Source organism: Passer domesticus, chromosome 3, assembly GCF_036417665.1.
Source record: "Passer domesticus isolate bPasDom1 chromosome 3, bPasDom1.hap1, whole genome shotgun sequence".
Taxonomy (NCBI): Eukaryota; Metazoa; Chordata; class Aves; order Passeriformes; family Passeridae; genus Passer; species Passer domesticus.
The window spans coordinates 16629824-16656197 of record NC_087476.1 but is presented as its reverse complement, the minus strand read 5'-3'; the positions used below and the strand labels follow the sequence as shown (position 1 = coordinate 16656197).

Sequence of the window (26374 nt, the reverse complement as noted above, 5' to 3'; positions counted from 1 at the left end):
GAGCCTGCTGAGGTTTGTCTGCACGGACTGTTTCAGTCTTGTTTTCCAGTTATCAGTCTCACTGGCCCTGTCTGGTGTTGCCCTCACACATGCTATCTGTATGAAGACTTTACCAGCCCTTCCATCAAACATGAAGTGACATTAACCTTTAAGTTCTCTCAACACTCTCATATGTATCCTGTCAGGTCCTGTGAGCTGGTGTATGTGCATGATCAGCTCACCACAATATCCCTAAGGTGATACTCTACAAAGCTTCAATGTGTTTCTATACTCCACAAATTTTACTTGGCATGCAAATTCAAAAGACCTGAGGAAAGACCTTTTCTGTGAAGGCTCTGAGCACCTCATTAATTTCCCTGCCCTCATGAGCTCACCTGCACTACTCACAAGCAGCTCCACACCTGCCCCGGTGTTTCCTTCACTGACAGGAAGCCCCCTAGAGTCCATTCATGTTGACTTTTGCTTCTTTCACCAATTTCCACTTAGCCAAGGTCTGGCTTTCCTAACTCTCCCGAAGTGTTTGGGTGTATTCCTTCTTGGTTACACTTCTACAGTTTCCACCTCTTCAGGTCTGCTTTTGAATTCAGTTTTAGTTCCCCATTCAATCAAGCTGGTTTATTTTACAGCAGGGTGGATTTTTCTTGTGTTTCAAGGAAATTATATATAGGTCATCAAGCTTTTAATGGTTCCTTTGCTCTTCAAGGCATCCTCATAGGATCCCACTCATCTTCAAATATCAGTTATTTCATTTTATAACTTAATCTCTTAAAAATGTGAGGTTTAGCAGCTCGGTAGCCAAAATTTCTTCAGCTAGTTAACTTACAGCCTGTTCTGAGATATCTGGCATGTTTTCAGAGTAAATAAATGAGCGGCATAGACGTATCAGTGGGGAACTGCCTTTTTCCTTAGTCTTCTCCATCTTGTAGAGTAACTTCTCAGTGTCTCATAATTGCTTTAAAATTCTGACAATTTTGAAGCTCTGCTATGTGAATTTTGTATTGAACATTCTTGCACCAAAAAAGCAAGGAATTGTTTTCTATACTGTTAACAGAATCTGCATGTGTTTATTAATTCCTTTCCATTTAGCATTTCATGTGGCAGTTGCAGATTTTCTGCTTCAGCATTAGAAGCGGAATTCCACATGAAGATAAAGGCAAAATACTATAAACAAACTTCAGCTACCTTATGATCTGTTTGGACATAAGAGTTTTACTCTGAGATATTCTTTCCAGCCTTTCTTAATCATCTTTCCAGGCAGTTAAGTATTGTCCTTGTCTAAACATCTCTAGAATCTCTTCCAAAGCTTTGACCCAGAGAGTTGGTGAATTCTGGATTCAGGCCACATTATACAATCACCAATTAGTCCCTTTGTCCTCCAGGTACAATTTTTCTGTCAAGGGAACTATCTTGGTTCAAAAAACAATATTATTGTATGTGTTTTCCAAAACACCTGTTTAACCTAGATGCACCTTATTTCAGCTACTACCTGAAACACAAACTCTAAGCATTTAAAATCAAAATACTAAAACTGCAGTAAGAGTGAGACTGATTTGAGTGGCACCTAAAGCTGCATAAAAAATTATAAGCCATGCAAGTCATATTCAGATAAGTATTTAAACAAGGTGCTTATGTTTATTTCATTGTACTTCTTGCAATGCTTGCCATTCTTTGCTTAAGAAATGATGCAAATGCCATAAGGAAAACAAATACCATAGTGTGATAAACAGCCAATGTTTATGTTAATTTCCTTTCTTTGAAAAAGTTTTTTTTTTTTTCCTTAGAAAAAAAATGCAGTAATGATCCAAAACAGTGTAATCTTGTTCTACCACAAATGTTGAATGTTGAGTGTGTTTTAAGGGCCCAATCTAATCATAGATGTTTGAGTATACATATGACAAGTCTTTTTCCAATATTCTCAGAAATATATTTCTTAAATTGCTTCAGTATGCAGTCTGTATTTTCTGCAAGAAAATACAAAGTGTGTTATACGCAACCAATGCTTAGAAAATATGCAAGCCTGCAATCCATTACATGATACCGATACAGAATTGTCCCATAAATAGACCTTATTGACTGTAAGGAGGTAAATTTTAAAGTTTGAGTATTTGTGCTCAGTTCAGATGAACACCAGTCAGCTTGGTTGCTTATCTGAATACTCTTGTATTTGAAAATTTAACTGGAAACCTTAAAAGAATCTAAATACTCCCTGCTCTAAATCAAGCCTGAACTATCTTGAGCACTGTCTTTGTTGTGGTACTTGGGTACTTGCTTTTTCAGTCTCAGACAGAAACCAGAAGTGCAAAATCTTGTAAAAACCCAAAGAATGGGAAAATTTGTTAACAAAACACTCAAAAATCTATGACTCTTTGGAGGTTTGAGGTACATAGTTTAGGGCATCTGCCATTTATCTACAAAAGAAATGTTCAATATTCGATTTACAAGAGTTATGGTCCTCTGTGAAGTGTACTACATAATATATTTTAAAGATATTTGTATGCACTTATAAGCTATTTGTAAGAGCAGAAGACCATTACATCTGCATTATATTTATTTTTATTATATTTTCAATTGTGAAATTATGTGAGCCAACAAAAGATTCGTTCACTGATAACAATGACAATTACTCTTTAGAAATGGGGAAGACAGAAGAAGCATTGTGAGAGAATAATCTGCCTCTAGAAAGCTTTTCAGCTGCCCAGATTTGAACAATTAAAAACAATGATAAATTGCTGTAGATCTTGAAGTCTGATCCTCATCTGTATTTGGTGGACAAGTTAGAGTGCCTGGTTCTACCAGATTATCCAAGCAGCACTTGACATGGATGTGAGAAAGTGTTAACCAAATAGGTGAAGAAAAAAGCAAGTGCAAGATGTACTGAAGCACTGCTGTTTGTTCATAATGAGTTTTGAGGGAAGCTTACCCAGAAGCACATATATTGAAGAATGACATGGCTGCAGACAAAGTATTTCCCTGGTTTTCCAATACCATATACCCATGCACAGATAAACAAATGCATTAACCTTTCTAGTATTAGGGGCAGAAAAAAGGCCAGATCAAAATTTTTGAAGTGAAAAGTTTTACTTATGAAATGTTTTTACTGAATAATATAGGGGAAAAGAAAATAACTGTAGCTAAAATATATATAACCAACACAGCAAGCTCAGTGTTTGTTTCCTCTGATATTCCATAAAGACTAAGACTGCTCTTTCTACAGTCATGTTGTCATTTGCCACTTTACCATCGGGAAACAAGACTTTTGACATTCTAGTGGATCAAAGAATTTCTTTTAAAACTACTGGCTTAATTAACAGACATATTAATAACATTTATATTGTAATGGTATAAATCATGAAAAATGATTCCTCATTCATACTGCCAAACGACCTTGGGTAGAAGTTTAATTATAAAAGCCCTAAAGTATCAATTTTTAGAGCTATCCAATTCTCGTAAAAAAAAGTTTATATGTCTAATGTTCATCAGCTATTTGTAAATTCAACACTTAGGTCATTGCAAAGATTTTTGGAGTTTTTTGCCACATCAAGGCCCCCTTGAATCAAATTCAATTTTTTTTAATATTTCACTTATTATTTTCTTTCAAATCTAAAATCACAATTCTTCACCTATGCTGTCCGTACTGTAGTCTATCACAGGCCCACTGCTACCCTCTACTTCTGAGCAAATCCCACCCTTTGACCCCAACTGGAGAAGTATTATGGAGGCTTAGTAGGAGCTAAAAAAAATCTCAGGACAACATGCCTGTGGAGGAGACAACAAAAAGATCAATGGTGTACTTTAATATCTCAAAACTAAATTTTGGAAGCAAAGGAAGGAAAGTGGTCCTATAGATAGCATAAAGGAATGAGTAATAGGAAGTGAAAGAGAGAGAAAAAGAGAAAGAGAGAGAGAAAGCAAGAAAAGCGGGAATGAAAGCAAGAAAGCAAGAAAGCAAGAAAGCAAGAAAGAAAGAAAATGTTTTTCTGAGGAAATTCTTTTTCTGAAAAGCCACTGACCAGTTGACCAGTCAAGACCACACTGGTCTTTCCCAGTCTATTGCTCAGTTGAGAGAACACATGAACATACGGAAAACAATGCATTGACAGTACACTGACAGCGCTGCTGTCCTCTGTACCTTCACAGAGTCTCTATCTGTGCATTAATAAAACAGTTCATACATATTAGGATTAGCAAGAGTTCCATCACAAGCATGGATATGACTCCCCATGCTTGGTGGCCATGCTCACCAAGGCTTGATTTGCAGCCCTACCTGTCTGTTCTACATGTGGATTCTCTGGTCAGAAACCTCTTCCCTATTTTTCAGCCACACTCCAGTCCTAGTGATAAGAGGAAACAGGCACAAAGTGAAACACAGAAGGTACAGTCTGAGCACAAAAAACCCATCTTTTTATTGGGAGAGTGACTGAGCTCTGGAACAGGTTGTCCAGAGATGTCATGGAATGTCCATTCCTGGAGATATTCAGAAGCTGTATGGATATAATTCTAGGAAACAGCCTGTACCAGGTCACCAGAGGACCTCCAGAAGTTTCTTCCAACCTCAGCCATTCTGAGGTTCTATGTTTCTGTGTGTAACATGATCCTTCCTTGTGCCTCCTTCCAGCACAGAGTGATAATATGTGCTTGACACACACCCAATCCAAGAGTCCTGTGAAGTCATTTTCAGCTGAAGCCCATTTCTGTCACTAACTAAACTCTACTGACTAGGCTTTTACCCTCTACTTTCTTTGAAGCAAGACTAGGTTTTAAGGTGCTTGGTGTTATGAGACCCAAACAACTAAGAAGGTATTCTTCAGCCAAGATAAACCTTGAGGTTAATATTGCATTCAACCTAATGATCGTTGCACTTAAGATTTGACATTTCCTTTTTAACCTAACAGGAATAAGAACAGTTTTGAAAAATACAACTTCATTGTCTCCCAGCTGACCAAATTTTTGTCATCAAAAGAGTTTTTATGTATACAAAAGATAGAAACTACATAATATTGAATCTCACTTGCTGTTGCATGAATACTTTCCAAACTAGGACATTTTCTCAGTATTCAGCATTTCCACCTCTTTCTCTTCTATATTTTAATAGCCTTCTGTGAGGTATGAAATTTCCCTGCTTTTAAAGATGAAACAAAATATTTTATCCCCTGCCTATTTTGAGTTCCTTTACTTCCTGTAAATCTGCTGTATTTTAAGTTTCAGTATTATCTTTTTCTGTAAGAGTCTAACAGACATTAATAGTTAATTCATTTCTGGACAAATTCTAGAAACCATGAAGAGGTCAACGTGTTCCATAAGAAATAAGAGATATGGTAAAATTTCAAATGTAAAATTCCACTAAAGGTTCAGCTGTCAATATTGCTGTAACATGTCCTCTATTACTTGCTTGTGTTTTACATCCATTGCACGTTTTAGATCCTTTTTTGTTGCAATTTTGTACAAACACAGCAAACCCCTTGGATTATGTAAATTGAGATGTTTGTATTTAGTTACTAAGGAAAGTTAAAATTGAACTAGGTAATTATGTCCAGATCTTTCTTTCTTTATTTTCATGATCATTCTTCATGCAGCGTATTTACTACCTTTTTCAACTCAGAGCCTTAAGTGAACATATGTTAGACAGTAATTCATTTCTAAAGCATTTATAACTTTGTAATAATTGACATGCTATTTCAACAAAGAATTTCTACCACATGTATTTTTCTTCTATCTGAATATGCATACAGTTAAAGGAGTCACATGTTGGTAAAGAAATGCAACGCAAATGTCTCTCTTATCAGGTAAACTAAAAATGCCGTGGGTTCATTTTGGCTTTCAAGTTACAAAAGTACATTTTCAGTCCTACAGCAGTATCAACATGCATGTAAATATTAAAATAAAGTCCCTCTAATTATTTGAATCATCATTGAATTTCATGGACTTTTTTTAAATAATGTTGTGGTAGAAACACTCTATCACCTTTTAATTCTTAATAAACTAATATTTTACTTGTCTGAATTTAATTACAATTGGCGATTATTTAGAGAGCTCTGGACCAGGACCCTTTACCATGTAAAGGAAAGAAAATCCTAAGGGAAAACTGTACACAGTAAAGCATTGGGTTGGCTGAAAAATACTGAATTTCAAATGGTTTTGATGAAAAGTAAGACCTTTCAGTCAATATGATGGCCAAAAAAAATCCTTTTTACACAGAACTATCAGCTGGTCTGCAGGCTAGAGCTAATCCAGCAGTATGTGTATCATACTGTAGATACTAAATCTTGGCGACAGAAATCTTTGTGATAGGATTTATTGTTCTTGAGCAATACATCCCACGATACTCTTTGACACTGGAGTTTATTTAATAGGATCAGTCCCAGATTCTTTCTTCCAGACTCTCCTATTTCATTGCTCACAGTGGGTTCTTAGAAGTTCATTTTCTTACATGTGACTTCTTCATAAATATGAGACAGAAAGGCCTTATTTTATTTGCCATCTGTTTATACTCCTTCAACGTTCCTTTTCTACATTAACTTCCACATCTGGTTCCACACTTTCCATAGCAGGCCAAAATTATGGCCACATCCACTATCTTCACAACCCCCTCTCAAATTCATGAATTTATCCACAGTAAAAATTGCCAGAGTAACAGTGTAATTTGAAGTCTTTGGGGAAGTTCATTCCTTTTGGGTACTTTGGCTTCAAGTGTCTTTCCACTTTTGCCAGACTGAGGAAAAATTGGGAATATATGATTACCTCTAGGAGTTACCATACCAATATTGTCCTTGTATCCCTCGAAGTGTGGGGTGTGTGCCAAGTGCCATGTGCTGTCCACTGTGAGGATATGTTTAAATGTGGAGGGATTTGTCCAGAGAAATGTGACTGAGATCTATGACTCCCTTCATGTAATTTCTGAGAATAAACAGTTTTTACATGGCTATGATTTCCCACCCTTGTTAGCTGAGCCAGATTTGCAAGGGTGGCCTAGAAATAAGCATGCCTACTATGCCTAGACCATCAAGTTAGAAAGTCCCTGTTTCCTCCTCCCACCATTCATCGTAATTGTTTTGGATTCTTTTGACTTTGATCAACTGAGTCTACTAAAAGTTTTGAAATCTGACTGCTCATGGCTATTCTTTTCAAAGCTCTCAGTTTTGTCAATTTTTTATTGTAATCCTCTTTTCCTGAAAGCTAAACAATGACAGGTCCCTCCCACTGACCTCTGCCCTTGTGTGCCTCACCCCAGTGCTGTTCATACATACTGCTCATATGAAAAAAATACACAGAGATTTAAAGATGAGGTTAGCATGTCAGGAAAAAGTGTTTGATAGAATAACTTGACTGAAGGTGGTCAGCTGCATCAGCACAACACCTGAGACTCTGAGCATATCCTTTGTCCACTCCTTTTGTGTCCCCTGAATGCTGTCCAAGCACTTGACAGCTGCAGTCATATTACCTGAGCTCACTTTTCACAGAGACACACTGCAGAGGTTCCAATGTTGTAACTGAGCAGCTCCACCACCAAGGGGTTATCCTGGTGAAATGTTACTATTTCCTGATTTAGGCTTATATTTTTAGTAGTTTCATGCCACCTCTATTTCTACAGGATAATTTTAACTCCATAGCTAGCCTTTTTCTGGAAAGTAGCAAGGCAATCAAGGTAACTTTTCATTGCTACTCAAAATAAACAGTCTACACTTTCTAGCAGTTTCTCAGTGTTTCTTTCATTCCTTAGTGATTTCTAAACTTCTCAGTTTTCTTTTTAATGCCAAAACAGATTGCCAGACTCTGGGGCATTAATTACACCCTAGGTACCAATCATTAAAAAAATACTGCCCACAGATGTTGCAATGAGTATTGCAAAGTTCCATGAGTACTTCAGAATGTTGGCCTTTTTTCAGAACCAACCAAAAAAAATCTGACCATGGGATCTTCCGAAAAATTTACCTTTACGCATTGCAAAATATATTTTCACCTCCCTGGGAAGATTTTGAGATATGCTGCATATGTATGTGTATGTGTGTGTATATATATATATGATCTTCTAACGCCTCCATTCAATGTGTGTTCACAAAGTACTGCATGTTTCTTACTTCTCTGAGTTTATCATAGGACAAGGGGGAGAAAAATAGAGTCAAAATTTTGTGCTTTCAAGAGAAAAGAACATTTGTGACATAGTGGAAACAGGAAGGAAAGACGTTCTCCTTCATTCACTCAAAGGTAAAAGAGCTGGTTTTTATCTTGAGAGTTTCTAATATTTAGAATCATACAATCATAATTTCTATGCTAGATGAGGGATGAGGAATTAATTGTGTGATTACTTGATAAAATTATTTTGACTGAGAAAGACCCTTAAGGTCACTGAGTCCAATCATTCACCATAAACAGTGTACCCAAAAGCCATACCCACATGTTTTTCAAAAACTTCCAAGTATTCCATCACTTCCCTGGGTACCTTGCTCCAACAGCTAACCACCTTTTCAGCAAAGAAATTTTCCTAATACCCAATCTAAACCTCCTCTGCAGAACTTAAGGACATTTCCTTTTGTCCTGTCACTTTTTAGAAGAGATCTAGCTACACCCTCCTTTCAGGCAGTTGTAGAGAGTGATATGATCCTCCCTGAGCCTCCTTTTCTCCAGGCTAGACAACCCCAGCTTGTTCAGCTTCTTCTCACAGGGCTTGCACCTCATTGCCACCACTAGCAAAAGCAATAGACAGAAAAAGACAATGAGAATGAGCAGATTGATAGCTCTACATCCACAGAGCTCTCGTAGCCAAGCCCCAGTTAATCACGCTACCTGTGAGGTTATTAACACCATCTGCAGTGACCAGATGAATACAAATGACTGAGTGAAAAGATCAATTTCAAATACGTCCTGCTTTGTTTTCTGTTGGCAGCCAATTATTTTCTACCTTAGGCTGGCAGTGTTTTCAGTAATAATAAAACTATCTTAGGGAATGAGTGTTTCTCAGCATTTCACAGTAATGTGAGATCTTTATCACAATTGAGCTTTGTGAACTGAATCCTTCAGCTAGCTCTACATGATAGTATGTCAATTACAGTAATATAGGTATAAATTTTTTAAAAATACTTTGTAACTATTTTTCTTTTACTTTCTGTAATTTTTTGAGTGCTTTCTTAACACACACTAGTGGAATTATCATAGAAATCCATGGAAATATTGTGATGATTTGATGTATGCTAAAAACATGCTCAAGTAATTTCTGGGTATTATATTTTCATAAACTAATCTCTTGTATCATAAAGGGAGCAATTTTCACCTTTTTATACTGGAAAATATTACATCCAAAATCTGTGATATAAAATCTGAATTAAGTTTTCTCTTCTATGGAGGATCCAGCTAGCTTTGTTTTGTCAGTTTCTCCAAGCCAATGTGTTTGAAAGGGAAATTCAAACCTAATATACCATTCTTTTATAGACTTGACAATGTTTGGCCCTCAGCTTTGAAAACAACACTGTTTTCTTGGAAAAAAATATGTTTTCAGAAGTGATACTTTTAAAGTGATGTTGAGACATCTCAAAAATACTTGGCCTTAGCTAAGCTCTGCTCCAATTAAAGTCAAAAGATGTATTACCACCGCCTCCAACATGCACTGAATAGACAGAAAGTCTCACTTTTCAAAATTTTATTCATAGTTTATGAGAAAAAAAAGTACTTTAAAAAAAAGAAAAACAAATATTGCCTGGTCTGCCAACTGCTCTGCAGACTGACTCAAGCAGGATTATTTCTGACTTTTGCCATATCACCAATACCAAAATACATTGCAAGCACCTTTTCAACTCATTAACTTTATGCAGGCCCATAGCACTGAAGAAGACTGTATACAACTCTTAGTGATGATGACAGAATCTATCCCAGCAACTAAAGCAAATCTTTAACATCACTATGTTGATGCAAAACACAGTAGAGTATCTCACACACTTCAACAAAACTGTGTGTGTTCCCTGATTAGCTCTAAGTATTCAGAGAAGAGAGAATGTTTACTGCCAAAACTGTGATTGTAGAAATTTGTCTGTTAATTCTCTCTATGAACAGAATTCCTCTCAACAATAGGAGGACTTGCTTATACATTATGGAATGAAACAGAGGCACACATCTCTTACAAACATTTGCTCATTGTTTTCAGAGCAACAGCGCTGTACTTAAGAGTGTGATATAAGGGCCATACTGTGCCAATCCACATATGATTTAAAGTGTTACCTTCCTCTCACTAGTCTAAGCTATGCATACCTCCTAACAAATCCCCAAAGGTGTGTTGTGCAACATCTCTACCAGACTCTAGAAGTGGGTATCACATAAATATGTCTTTGTATGGGTTATGCCTTTTTTATAAATAATTCTCCGGACAGAGGCAAAACCCACCAGCTCTGATACAGATCCACCAAGGCCAAGCTCATCAGTGATGATGGTGGCACCTCTGTGATAATGCAGTTAACAACAGCCAGAGAGAGGAGTGACAATATGTGAGATAAACAGCTCTGCAGACATCAGGGTTGGTGAAGGAGGAGGAGGAGCAGTTGCTCCAGGCACCAGAGAGATTCTAATGCAGCTCTTGCAGCTGTGCCCCTTGTGTCCCCAGAGAGGTTCTTAGAGGAGCAGACATCCACTTGCAGCCTGTGGAGGACCCCACGCTGGAGCAGGGGATCCCCAAAAGAGGCTGTGACCGTGTGGGAAGCCAACACTAGAGCAGGGTCCTGGCAGGACCTGTGTCTCTTTGGAGAGAGAAGCCCACGCTGCAGCAAGTTTGCTGTCAGGAACCCATGGAGGATCCACACTGGAGCAGCCTGTTCCTAAAGGACTGTACCCTATGGAAGGAACTCACACTGAAGCAGTTAATGAACAGATGTAGTCCATGGGAAGGACTCAGGTTGGAGAAGTTTGTAGAGAACTGTTTCCTGTGGGAGGGACCCCATGCTGAAGCGGGAAGAGAGTGTGAGTAGTCTTCACCCTGAAGAGGAAGGAATGTCAGAGACAAAGTGTGGCCAAGTGACCACAGTCCCCATTCCCCTTCCTCCTGTGCCACTTGGATGAAGGAGGTAGAGAAAATCATGAGTTAAGCCTGGGAAGAAAGGAGGGGCATGAAGCATTCACACTTGTCTTCCAAAGCAAGAAGCCCTACTGCTCAGGAAGAAGAAGTGAACACAGAAGCAGAGAGCAAATCTTTAGTTTTCCTTAGCTTCCATGCTTGCCCTTTGCTTTTGGTTTATTAAACTGCCTTTATCTTGACCTACAAGTTTTGTTTGTCTTATTTTCTGACCCTCACCTTAATGCTGCTGAGGAGGGAAGTGACAGAGTAGCTTGGTGTACACCTGGCATCCAGCCAAGGTCAATTAACCCCCAACACATTTTGATGAGATAGCTCTTATTCTTTGGGACTGACTCATTTTTTAATGAGTGATGAAAAGAAAATTCTATCATCTTATTTTAAAGAAGCATTAATGAAGTATTGCATAACTCTTATCCTCGAACACACACAAGCTACCTCACACATTACAGAAATTTAAGTATCTTGGTGTTATGAGACATAATTATTGTCACAGCAATCTCTTTTGACTATATTTTTTGCCATTACACATTTCCTCTGCTTATTTTAGTCCCTTTCTTCAGGTAAACAGTAGTACTCAGTAAATATTGCAACACTTTCTAGTTTTGAAGTGCAAGGGGTTGAAGAACACACTTTCAATTAGGAGGAGAAAAAAAAAATCAAACCTAAAGAGCTTTTAAAGACTTTAGAGCATACTTTCTCATGTAGCAAGAGATTATTCTGTCCCTTGCCTATTCGATGCAGCCTCCTGCCATACCAGACAAAGGTACTGCTTTCAACCGAATCCCATGGAGCTGAACTGTATCTTAGATACACAGACAATGCTGGATTTTACAAGATCCAGGGGTTTTCTTTCCCCTCTTCTCCTGTTGTGTGTGCCAGTGGTCCCCTGCTTCCTGTCTCCAGCTGATAGTAGTGGGATGGTGGAGGGTCAGGGAGAAGGGGAGGGGGCGGCTGGGGCTGGCAGTGTCTGACAAGTGAAACAGATGATGCCTATGCACACCACCTATGTAAACAGAAATAGGCGCTGGGGCTGATGGAGCGCAGAGATATGACCCTGCCCATAGAGCCGCTGAGTCTAGACTCCAGATGTGTTCTCACTGTTACCAGGCCAATTCAGATCCAACTGGTAAATATTTCTACCAGATGACAGTGGGCTCAGTTACAGAAATGAGGACAAAGGACAAAAATAGGCAGAAAAGTACTGGGCATTATTGCTGCTTAGAAAAATATTCTGCATAGTTTTGGAGATGTTAAGGGGCAATTATTTAAACAGATCATATACATTCTTTTATTTTCTTACCATGTTCAGCTGAAAAAGTTCCAAGTCAAACTGAAGGCTATTTAGGCAAATTAGTCACTTAAAATGAACTGAAACAGAGGTCTGTAAAGGATAAAATAAAATTTATACTAGGACTTTACCATATGGACATAAAGAAATAAAAAAAAAAAAACACATAGTGTTGATAACCTCAGGCTGGTAAATACTTTATTGGAAAGTGAGCGTTATGTGATTTATTTACAGAAATGAGTGATTATGGAACAAGGACACTACAGAAACAAAATTCAGGACAGAAACCCCTGTCTGCTGTTGTTTCATCACCCTATATGTGAGATAGTGACTCCTGGTCCATGTGGTGCTCAGAATGTCATAAAATGTGTTAATTAAGCAGCAACCAAGCACCACTGATGAAATCAAGGCTCCGACAGGATTTAATATGTTACTGCTTTACATCTGCCTCCAAAAAATAGAGCAAAAACCAGAGCTCTACAGTGGTCTGGGCTCTTTTCTTCTGCCTTCTTCATATATGTGACACATAACCACAGGCTAAAGATTTGTCTTTGCAGAGAGTTGCAGGCCTGGACAGTATATGCTAAGGGACTGTAAGCACAGGAGAATTTGCACAAATATTAAAAGGTCCTCTGTTTGAATCCCATGTTTGCAAGATGACTGACAATAAGTGATTGCAGCAGGAGATGTGGACAGAAGAAAACACATGGCTTTAAATGCTCTCTTTCACTAATTGACAAAAGTAAGAGTCCTGCTTTTCACACTTTGGTTGAGCCTTCCTGAGATTGTCTGGCAGATGAGCAGGGCAAAAGTCACAGTACTTCAATGGAGGTAAGATACAGAGTTTCAAATATAAAAGGAAATTATTAAACAAAGTTGATTTTCAAATTTTCTTTCATACAATCAGAAGTTTCTATGAATGTTGTTATATTGTTTTGTAAACCATTTATTGGACTAAAGATGTCTCTTGGCATGTCTCATACTGAGTATGTTGGTGAGAAATATATAAGCTCAGCCTTGGAAGAGTATTTTGGGGGTGTTTTCTCCTCACCCCAGTAATTGGCAGCCAAATACTTTTATGACACAGATATATGGGCATGCAAAAAGCATCCAGATCAGCAGAGATTGGAGCCATGATGTCTATAAAAGCAAAGTTAGAAATGGGTTAGCTATTAAAATGATCACATTAAACAAAGAATAGCTTGGTTCCTCACTTTGGACTCATAAACCAGCAGCAGGAGCTTTGAACTGAAGAAGAAAGGCTCCTTAATCTAAATGCTCTTTGAGAAGACCTTTTAAATAGTTAACCTTCTAGTTATGTTATAACTGCAACTTCTTCTGTGCACACCTGTGAAGTGATTACTTTGTGTTCAAGAGACAGAGTGGATTTACTTACTAATTGGCTCTCCTTGCACTATGTTCCTTTGCTTTTTCTCTTCCCTCTCATCTTCCCTTTGTGTTTGAGGAGCTCTAGCCAAATGTTAAATATTCCTGAGGAGAAGTTTGCAAGCAGTGGTACAAAATGATTTGGCTGAATACTCAGAGAATATCGGTATATACTCTCTGGTGAGCAGTAGTGCACTGTGAAATTGCTACATTTAATTGGGTTACAGCTGCTGATCATTTTGTGCAGCTATACTGGGGATTTACTAACAGATTATCTCACTTAACACAGTTTCTTTTCTCACACCTTTTCACCCATATACAAAGGAAAAGAAGGTACAAGACTGAGAATATGTGAGTCTAGACAGGTGAGACACTGAAACTCTATCTTTGTACAAAAACACAGCGCTTCATCCTTCCAGAGGGAACACACTCTTAGCATTTACAGGCCTAATGGATCAACACCAAGCTTCACAGTACCAAAAATAAACAATTAAAAAATTAAATAAGTTAGACATATAAGGCCTGAGGATAGAGAAGACACAATACAAAGTTTCTATTATGGCAGGGAATAAAGAACATTGAGCAGACCCTACAAGAGAAAAAAAAAAAAGCCTTTTGGTTTCTTTCACCAGAGGATGCCTTCTCTTCCATCACTGTCTCTTCTCACCAGGAGTGACATCTAAGAATTGACCCCATTCTCCACTCCTTTCTCTCCTGAGAAGAGCTTTTTAAACAGTGGAGAGCTCTTTGATCTGCTGGCTTCCTGTAGTTATTCACACCATGGTTATCCAGCAGCTCCACCTCTCTGACCAGGTCAATGAATATACTTGAAGCAATATCACATAGTACTGCCTGTAGAATATTAAAATTCATCTTCCACCATGTCTCTCAGAAAATCTGCTGACTACTCAGCCTTCCTCCCCATGAATGAATCCTCTGACTGGGAGTAGGTGAGGACCTAGAGTATCAAACTCTAAGAATGGAATGACACATCCCATGTTTTATTTATTAAGGGAAATGCTAAATGTTTTCAGCATCAAGATTAATTACCCTGATGCCTCAGGTTTGTCTTTTATATTTTTTAGATTCTGTTCTGCTTTAGTGTGTAAGTCTAAGCTTCCTATTAGGGGATGGTAAGCTCTCTTCACAGAGTAGGGAGACAAAACTATTCCTTCTGTAGCTGGTGATCAAGGACAGCTGATCCAGATCTCAGGCCTGAGAGCATTAACAACGGTGGACTGAACAGAGAAAAACAAGAAGAATGTGACTTCATAGGCTAAATCTGTAATTGGACAATTAACTCCAATATGCATATGGACCAGAACTTATAAAAGTGAGACCCCATGCCTGGTCGTCTGTTTTTGTGGCCATTTGGGTTGTGCTGCCCAAGGTAGTCTATTGAGGCCTCTTAATAAATACCTACTTTATTCTTTAGCTTCATCTAGTCTCTGTTCTAGGTCAGCCTTCACAAGCATCATTCCCAAATTCACACACATACATTTTTAATCTAGGACAAAATGCCTGGAAATCAAAGGATGAGAAAAATAGAGATAGAAACCTTTGAGACAATATAAAGCTGAGAAACAGCTGACATCTTCATTTACTATTAATACCTTGCCAAAATATCCAAATTGCCACAAAGGTTTCAAATATAATTACATCAAAAAGTGGCTTTAATGTAAGAAGATAAATATTTACTTCAAGACAATTCTAACCTAGTATCTGAAGGAAGTTGATTTTGTTGGAAGATACTCTTGATAATTGTGATGAAACAGATTTTTTAAAACTGCCTAAAATAAACTAATTATTTTTTTAATTTTCACACATAAATATTTTTGCCAGTACAAATGGAATTTTTATATACACGCATACTGTCTAGAGATACTACCTAGACTGAATAAAAGAACTATTGTATACTATGATCTCTCCCATCTTTTCTCTTTTCCCTTCCCCTTCCCTTCCCCTATTTTATTTATATTCAGTCTCATAGGTCTTTATTTGTACTTTTAGACTCAAAATCTCTTTGGACATTCAGTTATGTGCTCATGTACAACATTTAGCGCAATGTTCCTAGCATGTGTATTTCTTCTTGTTTATTTAAAAGTTTTCTCCTAGTCTTTGGTCCCTATTGTCATAGAATATTAGAAGGCAATTCACAAAGTAATAGTGCATTTAAGTTTGGGGAGGGGAGAAATATATTCATATATGATTTTATCCAGACAAAATTGAAGTTAAAAAAAATGAATAGACATTTATTTTAGATTTACTCATTTTTATTTGCAAATAAAACCTGTCACAGTAGTACTGCACTTTTTCTTCTTTTTTGGGTTTTTTGGGGTTTTTTTTGAAATGGCTAAGGCATCTTTTGATTCTTTTTAGAATAGTTGCGTCTTCCATGAATTATAAAAGGTTGAGAATTGCTGCTCCTGAAAACCCCTACCAGAATGATGTGTTGGTACAATGTAAGGTAATTAATGGCTATATTCATTAGATGGTTAGTATGCAAGGGAGAAAGCCTAAATCAGAAAGTCAGTTAATTTGCAAGGGAAAAAAATACGTCAGAAAGTACAGAATTTCCAGAGGCAAAACAAAGAAGCCAAGGCACCAGTAGGAATATTTAGAATGGGCCCACACAGGAAGTTTCTGAGCATTCTGAGCAGAAGACAGGAAGAGATGGGAATTCAGTCATTCCTATTGGGAGTCAGGAGAGAGTTTGGGTTCACTGAGGAACCAGCCAAATTCACTATAAGTTATCCTGGTTCAGAGATAAATCTCTTTGATTCTGGAGAAAAGTCATCCAGGAAAAGGATCCTGATCTTCAAAAAGCCTCCAGGATGACTTGAGCACAAACCTGAGGGATGATCCAGACCATGAAACTGTTGTCTTATAGCAGGGAAATGAGGACATGGACTGCATTTTTTTGCTTGTATTTTCTGAGCTCCTTTTACTAAAGCATTGCAGTTTTATCCTTTATTTTTTAATTAATACAACAATGTTTAAAAAAAAGAACATAGATCTGAATGAGTAGCTCTACACTTACAAATTATGCAATGCTTTCCAAAGGCTGGCAACTGGTAACTTACACTGTTAAATAGCTGAAATGATCCCAGTATGTAACTAGTCCCATCCAAGAGAATGCCTGGGTATGGTGTAAGAGCAGGAACAGGCCAAGCACTCCAGTAGGCAGCTGGGATGGGGCCATCCTGTTTGGAAGGTAGGAGAGTTGAACAGTGTGAATACCAATCAATTCATTCCAGTTTGCCTCAGTGCCAGTGAATCACACAACTGATTTGCTCACACAGATATAGACTCTGTGTATTCAAGTGCTGTGTTCAGCATGGAGTCCCAAAAAGGCAAATCACAGACTGGCAATATCAGCCCATTTAGTAGGATTATTGAAACTATATGAGAACTGCAAGAAGTGTGGGATTTTTGTTTCAGGGCAAAAGCATCAGTATCACAACAAGAAAGAGACCCTTGACTGTTGGAATTCTCACTCAAATCAATTTTACAGAACCAGAGAGTAGATGAGGTCAGAAGGCCTCTTTGGATATTGAGTAGTCTAATCAAGGAGAATCAAGGAGAGTGGGCTGCCCAGGACCATGTCCAGTCAATTTTAATAACTCCAAGGAGAGAGACTGTGCAAATTCTTTGGGTCACCTATTCCACTGCTCAGAAGCCATCACAATAAAAGAGTTTTTCTAATATTTAAATTGAATTCCCTTTATTTTGTTTTTTGCCTACAGCTTCTCATCCTTTAACTGGATACTACTGAGAAGTGCATGGCCCCAGGTACCTTAGTCTCTCTTAATACATCAGATGCTCCAGCTACTTCATTCTGTTCATGCCCTTTACTCAATTCACTCCAGTATTTCCATATCTTTGCTGGGGAGCCCAGAAATGGACCCAACACTTTAGCTGTGTTTCACCAGGGCTGCGGAGAGGGGAAGGAGCACCTCCCTCAAACTTCTGGTAAAACATCAAAGGAGGGAAAAAATATTTCAGAAGAATTATCTAGTGATTTCTAGATCCTCCACAAAATTATATCAAAGTGGAAAAAAAGTATTAACTCAGTTAAAAATGTGCTTCTAAATCGACTTTATGGCCTCTTGTGATTCTTTAAGTGTGTTTTTTTCTGCTTTTGCACCTGAGACTCCTCATTAGATATCCTACATTCTCATTATAAGAAAATAATATACAGATATAAAATTATGCATAATAAGGAATAATGAATAAATATGTAGTATTGATAAAATTATGCTAGTAAAGAAGGAGGATGGATACTGATTAAGAGCTTTTCCAAGGGAGAACTCATGTAACTTGAAATCACATTCCCACTTTTCTAGCACAATAGTCTATACAAATCATGGAAACAAATTATTAATATTTACTATTACAGTGTCTGTAACAGTCTCAAGCTACATTAACCTTGATTAGGACTTGCATACTTAAAACATGGTCTAGATTGAATTAAGTGGTGTTTTGGCATGGTTTTGGTTCATCTTTTCAGTTACTGTTGACAAAGACACAGCAGGATGATCGGTATTTTTGAAGTACAAGTATTTTTAAGCAAGTACATGGATTTCCTCTAGCAGTGTTTGGAGTAATTTACAAAAAATCTGAGGGCTAAAAATTTGTTGCACGGACAACACCCATTTCCTTTCAACATTTAATTTGGCACATCTGGTTAATAATATCAGACCAATGTATTACCACTAGCACAGGGTAACTGGAAGATAATTATCCCTGGATGCCATGCTTGTAATTCTCTGTCCTTACTATAGGGATCCCATGGTGTTTCCTGCAGCCCTCATAACCACACAGACCAGATTATAACATCTGCATGGAGGTCACCATTACTGTTTTCCATCAGATTTTGTCGTTCCTAGACTCCAGGTGTGGATAGCAGGGGAATACAGTGTGCTCACAGGTCTCACCTGGTAGGAAATCACAATGCAAAGGGAACATGACTCCAGCCCTCAGAGCTGAGAACTGCAAATGTAACTCAACATGTGCAACACAAACAACAGCAGACCATTAAACCCTTGTGCTCATTTCTCTAAATATTCTTATTTGGCTGTGCTGGAATACCCAGGGTTTCACTGGCAGAGATATAATAACTGCTTCCTGAATCTACAATCAGTACTTTTTCATCACAAGCAGATTTCCTGAAGGGAGGACAGGGAAGATGTATAGGACTGTGAACACCACAATGTCTCTCACACATAGCACGGGAGTGCACTCAGACCAGGGCAATGCTTCAGACACTTTGCAACATCTCCAGCAATAAATCAAACAGGGCCAAAGACATCATGCATCATTTTAAGTGCTGGCACATCCTTGGAATGAGCTTGATCCATGCCTAGCTGGCAACTCCTTTAGGAAACCCCCAGCCATGGCATAATGCCAGAGATCATTGTCAGGAGACAGTCCAGCCAAGACTAGAGAGTTCAGCACTGGTCATGCTTTGTGCCCTAGTACAGACACAGAAATTGTAGCAACATCCAGTCTTGTTCCAGAATATCTGAAATTTACAAAAAAGGAGTTTATATAAAATAGCGCCTCCTACAAGCCACTGTTGAGAAAATAGAAAATGGTGGGAAAGGATTGCCAGATACTTGCCATTAACCTTTTTTTTTTTCCTTAGTCCACTGTTTCTGTGGTTCTGTGCAGTATTTAGCCCAAGCTGAACTTGGCCCTAATTTGGGGATATTGGAGGCTCCAATAAAAATAATGCACATAGATTAAGTCACAGTCTTTATTTCGTCCTCTAATTTAATTGCATTGTACTTCAGGTGGCTAAGAGTTTTCAACTTTGAGAAGCCAAACTGATATAAGGATTACTAAAGGCAGTATCGTAGACTATTGATTTTTCCTAAGCAACTCTCCCTACTTGTCATGCAAATTAAGACAAAAATTGAGCAATGTGGTCTACTAGAAGGTTTCCTTGCCAATGGCAGAGGGATTGGAACTTGATGATTTTTAAGGTCCCTTTGAGTCCAAACAATTTTATGATTCTATGAAAAATGAAGCTTTATTGTATGTCACATTGTGATTAAATGACATCTCCTAGAGTAAAATAAGAAACCTCTACAATTTCCATCTCTGAAGTCTTGCAGAGCATAACAGCTATAGCCTTTAGTAATTCAGTTTTAAGTCATACTGATAGATTTGTCTCTTTCAAGAGAGCATTTTTTCACAAGACTGTTCTACAAAATAGCTGAAATTCTTCCAGGTAATACCTTTCTCTAACGTCCCCATCAATTTTCCTTTTGTTTTGCTTAAAAGCCTTCATGTCACCTGTCCTCAGGAACGACTTTATTACATAGCAATTGAAACTCCATGTTGTAACTCACCTTTTTAAAAAGAAAAATATCATTCATTTGCACAAGAAATGTCATGGAATTTTGCTTAAAGATTAGCAGAGAAAATGACAAGGAAATTGCAAGCCTGGCCATTTACCAACTGACTAGCCTTGACACCCAGAAGTGATGTGCTATAATCTGTGAATATGTTATGTCTTGCATAATGCTCCTTCTGACTTTGGTAACAATTTCTGCATTGTGATCAAGAAACTTTGATAGAAGCTGGACAGCCTTGTGCTAGGCCTGTGTGCAATCATCTAGACTCCTGAACTGCTACACAGATGCAGAAAAGAGAATAAAATATTAGACTAACGTAAGTTTTTGTTCCAAAGGCATGTACTCCAAAGTGTGATCATTTGTCAAGCAGAGGAGTGGTCTCCAGCTTGCCATTTTCTACAGCAGTGCTACATCCAGCATACAGACTGCCTTCTAAACACAATTTGAAAGTGCTTTAAACAGATTTCAATGAGGCACGGATGACTCCAGCTCATTGAATTGTCACTTCCATGCAGTAGTATCTGGAGAATTAGTTCATATACATAAGCAGAGTAAAAAACACCGATCGCTTCTGCTCCACAAGTTTATAGTCAGCAGTGAATAACTGACATGAATTACTAAGCATTCAAAATCATAGTTAGAAGAAATGGAACTTCTTATTTGGGAAAAAAAAATAAAAATCCACCATGTGTTCAAGGCTGTTTCACAAAAAATGGACTAATTTCCAGTCAAGCATGATTAAAAGCCCTAAAATGTTACATCCATTTTATAAAGACAAGTTTCTTCAGTCACATAAAGCTTCTGGTAGTAAATGTAACTTGTGTTTCAGACTAACATAAAATTTAATCTGCAAAATAATTCTCCGTATAAGGAGAACTTCCCTGTCACTCTTTTTTCATTAAATCATTTATAATAGAGATCAGATAAAGTGTAGTCTGATGCAGGACAACGCTTTATTTTTTTACTGATAATAACACTGAAGCACTAAAGCACTATCTTCCACATGTGTGCATTCATTGGTATAATTTGATACAGATTCATTGATTAAAAACACATGTAAACCCATTTCACATCCAGTAGGCTGCTGCATACAACCCACCAACAGACCTAACATCTGTTTTTGCAACCTGCATTTTGGTCTAGTTTTGTGCATGTGCATCATTAACAAATCTACAATACCAGTTTCCTGATCTGTGTACTGTTAAATGCTTCAGAAGAGATTTTGCTTTGAAATTTGCAATTGCAAAAACTATCATTTCCAGAAGCCCATAGGCAAAAACTCTGTTCCTCTATGGCTTTACAGACTGAACATTTCCTGTTACATTCAAGAAACACCAAGTCCAGTAGGGTGTGGTACACAGTTAGGCACACTGTTTTCTTAAAATAATTGTCTGGTGTGCATCAAACAAAGCATAAAACTAAAGTCATGCCTTGAGACTTAGTGGAACCAGTGCCTTTTATAATAATAAATACACTTACCAAAACCAAAAACATCCGAAACTGATTTTCTGGGTTTTTTTTCTTCATTGATTTTTTGTTTTACTTTGGTGGAGTTTTGGATTTGGGAGGGTTTTGTTGCTGTTGTTGGTTTGGTTTGGGGTTTCTTTTGACAATCTTTTCTTTCCCAGTCTATTGTAGAGAATGGAAGCACTGATTACTACATAAAAGTATCTGCTAAAAATCTGAGCTCTCAAAAAGCATAGGCAATTTCTAAATCCTTAAGGTCTGTCTCACACTTTCTTCTTCTTCTTTCCTGCTTTTTTTTTTTTATTTAACTGAGACTTGGAAGAGAACTTCTTTGGAGGGGAGAACAAGTCGACCCATGTAAACCTGTGCAGGACCTCCTATTTTTCTGTGCAGAGTACTAGCTTAGAGTAAAATCCATGTGCATTACTTTTTCCTCTGTAAGTAGAGTTTTCACAGTCATGCAGCCACAGTACATCAACTCAAATTTCTACAAAGGCATCAAGAAAAACTGGAGTTACACCACTCAGGGAACCTGTATGACCTTCACACTCACTTCTCCCATTATGCAAAGTTCCAAATTATTGAGTGAGGTATAAATTTTGAAATCACAGGGATCAAAGACAAATTATCAAAGGTATCCAGAAGATAAAAAGAAAGCATCATGGTCTTCAGCTCTGTCTCCAAAAAGGTCAGTGAGATACCAGTTTCCTCAAGCTGTCTAAGTGGTGGGTATGTAGGTGCTTAAAATCTATTTCTCCTTTTATTGACTAATGGGAATACTTAGGCAATTGCTAAGGGGACACTGTCAAGGCTTTAGGTGCAGATAAGGTGCACTGGTCCAGCCTGGAGCTATTTCCTGCTTATTATTGTTTCATTAACCCTTGTATTTTCAACATTCATTTTAATGGCGTTTCATTAATGAATTTTCCTCAACTTTCACTGTAATCTCTTGAAATAATAATATTTTGTAACAGTATGAAAAGAAAGCAAACCAATATGTAATGCCAGTGCAAGCCAACAATATTCCACTGCACCATCAAAGGATCTGATTTCTCCTTGTTCTAAGGCATGCTTTCAGTGGAATGGGAAGATTAAAAATGAAAAATAAATGGATTGAGGTAGATCATCACAGGAAAAGGAAATAATTAGAAGCAACTATAAAAAGGAAGACATACGTCATCCTCCGCACAAAGCTGATGGAGAAAAACAAGAGAGAGAAAGAAGCCCAAGAGGGATAAATTTTTTATCCAGACAAATTTTTAATTCTCTGTGTACAACTATATAAGTGTCTAGAGGACATAACATAGGTCTAAATACTCTTGTTCCCTTTGCTTAATATTCATTATTCAAATTAATATTTTTTTGGACCCTTTAAAACAAAGATCATCATACTAACTGCTAACCTTTTCCTCCTCGGCATCTTCATATGGGGAATGCTTTAAAATTATTCTCTGTATAGATGATGTCTCTGCAAGGCACCTCTGGACTTCTCCATGCAGTGAAGATGTAATTCTTCAGCAGTTTTTCAGCACTCTGCACCACCCAAATGTGCCTGGAGCAGAGGAGAGAGAAACAGTATTTAATTGAACACTATCCAAAGAGGGAAGGCTGAAGGTCAAAGTGGAAAGACGGGATTGTTTTCTTGGGGACACACCCATTTTTTCTTTGAGAAAGTCTTTCACATACTAATATGATTTGCAATGCTGACCATGCTGCTACAGATACCACTAAGACAAATCATTATGAAAGGGCTCCAGCCCTAATATATCTTATATTGGAACATTAGCTGTGACAGACACTCTATGACTAGTTTTTATCACAGGTGCACTTCTGTCTGTATCAAGAAAGCTACAATTCTGCTTGCAATAAATATAAACCTATAATAGGTTGATTTTGAAATTTTCACTTTAGATGTAATTTATAAGGATTAGATGCTATACATCATGGTTCATAGAAACAATATAGAAAAGGCAATTATTAGAACTAATTAAAAATTCACACATCTGGGACTATGAAAAAACACTTCAAAATAAGTATTTATCTACTCAAATTGATATCAGACGCAGTAAGAATGCAAGAAAGACAGATGGATGTTATGTTTCTGGGAACATATACACTGCTAGTGGGTAAAATTATTTTGCTCATATCTCTGTTTATAGTTGTAAAAAAACAGCCCTCAGGTTCCAATAGAGAATGACACAAAATGTGACTTGTGCAAATGTAACATGTTGGTGCAATTGAGAAGACCTCACATATGTTGAATTGACTACAACACGGCATAAGCCACTGGGGGCATTTGGTTAATGCACTTAATTTAGCACAGTAATTGCTGTATGAGAGTAAACAAATTGCCAAGCTATTTCTTACACTGTGCTTAAGACTAGTTATTTTCCTTTCTTTTACCACGTCCTATTTACTTTTTTTTTCTTTCTTTATTTTTAGGAAGTTTTCTCTGACTATAGTAAAAAAGTAGGCTCTGTGCTATACTCAGACATAGGAAAGCGTTCTTTTATGACTATGGTTTCTCAGGTCCATGAAACTGACTGTATTGTAGTTTGAGTAATCCAGCAGCTTTCCCACGTAATTTTTTTCTGACTAACTTGTTTATTTGTTAGAATTAAATCAGCAGATACAATCTCCTACCACATTAATCAAGCCAAAAGAAATGCTCTGAAGTAACAACAATTTGTTTCATTAATATTTATCCCATGAAAACATTTGTCTAACAGCTGAAAGTACTAAGTAGTTCTGCAAGTGCTTCATAAGAAGGATGAATGTGTCAAGTCACCTATTTGAGCTCTCTGGCTGCTTTGTATATTATCACTGTGAAAAACTATGAAAATAAGCCATGAGATAATTATGGGTTTAACGATGATGGGAAAATAGAAAGTTCCTACTCTAGAGTTGACATCCAAGGAAAAATAATACTAATACCTGAAGTGAAATAACAGAAAATAGGGGGATAAATAGAATCAGCATAGTAAGTTTATCTTATGTATACTTAATGGGTTTTATATATCTGTGATGTCTGCACAGGAACCATCTGCTTACTTCTCTTTACCATCAGTGTAGAGAGATGCATGTGAACTTTAGGATGAGATAAATCCATGATTCCCATCTGACTTGACTAGTAAGTGTGCTGGGACTAGCTCAGACATAGCTTCTATGTGAGAAACACTAACATTTGAGCAGGTGTATCCCACTCAGGCTGCCAAATTATTCCTAAGGTTTTTGTAGGTTTCTCAGCAGAGGAAGGTGGTTTCTTTTCAGAGAGAAGTTTTGGAGGAGGAGAAGGAAATTGTACTGATGAGGATTATGGTTTTTTCCTCCATGTACAAAGAAGTCTTTAAGAAAAAAGCACACAAAAAAATTCAAGCAAGGACAGTACAAATATTGACATCAACTGCTAAGGCTAGAAATCAACTTCTCTCCAGCAAATATGAATCAAGCAGGGAAAACCTGGCAAGGACTTTAAAGATTGAGAAAGTGATTTAAAAGAAAAAGGGAAACCACTGAATTGATATAATTTCCTTGGCAGAGTTAAATTGAAATCAAGAATCTATGTACCTTTACAACAAAAGAGAGAGGATGGAAACAAAAAGGCAAAACTGTGACTCTGAAGTAAAGACATTAATTGAGATTAAAGATGCTGGTAGTAATTAGGAATGCAGTTGTAAGGAAGAGTGCTTGTAAAAGGTTTTCACAGTGAGGAACAATGAGAGAGAATATAGCTTATACACCTTCCAGATGTTCCAGGAAAGCATCCACAAAACCTGGTAATACTCAAGATGGTAGAACATGGAGAGAGGGCCAAGTGCAGAAACACTGAATTATATCAGAGACAAGCAGGATGATGTTACAGTGATGAAGAAAAGAAATGGTGTGGATCATTAAGGAGTTACAACTCATTTTTTTACTCAGAATGACCTTTAAAAAATATAGTGTATTTTCTTCTATTTGTAGAACATGAGAGAAATCTGAAGGAGAACTCTGTCTGTGAGTCATCTGAAAAGAAACAGAAGCTGATTTTGGATGTGTTATTCAGAGATACAACATACAAGGAAAGAAGAATAAGAAAAAAAGAGTCATATTAATATATAATCAGTAACAAGAAACTATAAAAGACTTGAGGAATTATCAGAAATGGAAGAGGAAAAACCAACATATGTTGATACCTCAAAAGCCAGTGGATGATAGAATTTTAAGACAAGCATGCTTGATACATTTATGACATCTGATGAAAATTTATAGCACAGAGAATTGAGTATGAGATTTGGCTAACAAGAAGGCATCTGAAATTTTGCAAGAGTAATTTTACCTGAATGAGACTGATCTGTGCTGGGCTTGGGTGTAGCAGCATGGGGATTTAGATGGTGGTTGCTGCTACCTATTTCCAAATAAGCATCTCATGTGAAAAAGCCACTTGGGTAAACATTCAGGCAAGGCAGTCAACACACTACACTCACCATGGCTAGCTGAATGAAGAGAGGCAGAAGGGTCTTTTGTATGTGGTCAGTTCCACCGAGGTTTATTCCAACACACCACACAGGAACCAGAGTCAGATGAACCACATGCTCTGCAGGAGGTTTAAGTAGAGCCCGGTACAGGGGCAGTACCAAGGGGCAGGGCAAAGGGCATTGGCTTTTGGGGAAGAAGGGGCAGCCACCAGAGGCACCACAACCAATGAGGAGACAGGGGAAGGAGAAACCAGGGGAAGCTGGGACATGTGGGGAAAGGAACTGGGATGGATCAGTTTTGTGCAAGACTCCATGGGGAACTTTTCTGTCCACCCAGGTGGGGGGAGCTCTATATAAGTCC

General features: G+C 37.7%; 1 long non-coding RNA gene across 5 annotated transcripts in view; it reads right to left on the bottom strand.

Moving 5' to 3' along the window:
- LOC135296077 (uncharacterized) overlaps nt 1-26181 on the bottom strand; it is an 82339-nt gene extending 56158 nt beyond the window's left edge. The window contains exons 1-4 of one of the 5 annotated variants that reach the window (XR_010358126.1): nt 26023-26181; nt 22960-23108; nt 16811-16930; nt 4265-4331 (exon numbers count right to left, since the gene is read on the bottom strand). This is a non-coding gene — a long non-coding RNA (uncharacterized LOC135296077). The other 4 variants (XR_010358125.1, XR_010358127.1, XR_010358128.1 and 1 more) reach the window with 4 other exon arrangements.
- Between the last annotated feature and the right edge of the window lie 193 nt (nt 26182-26374).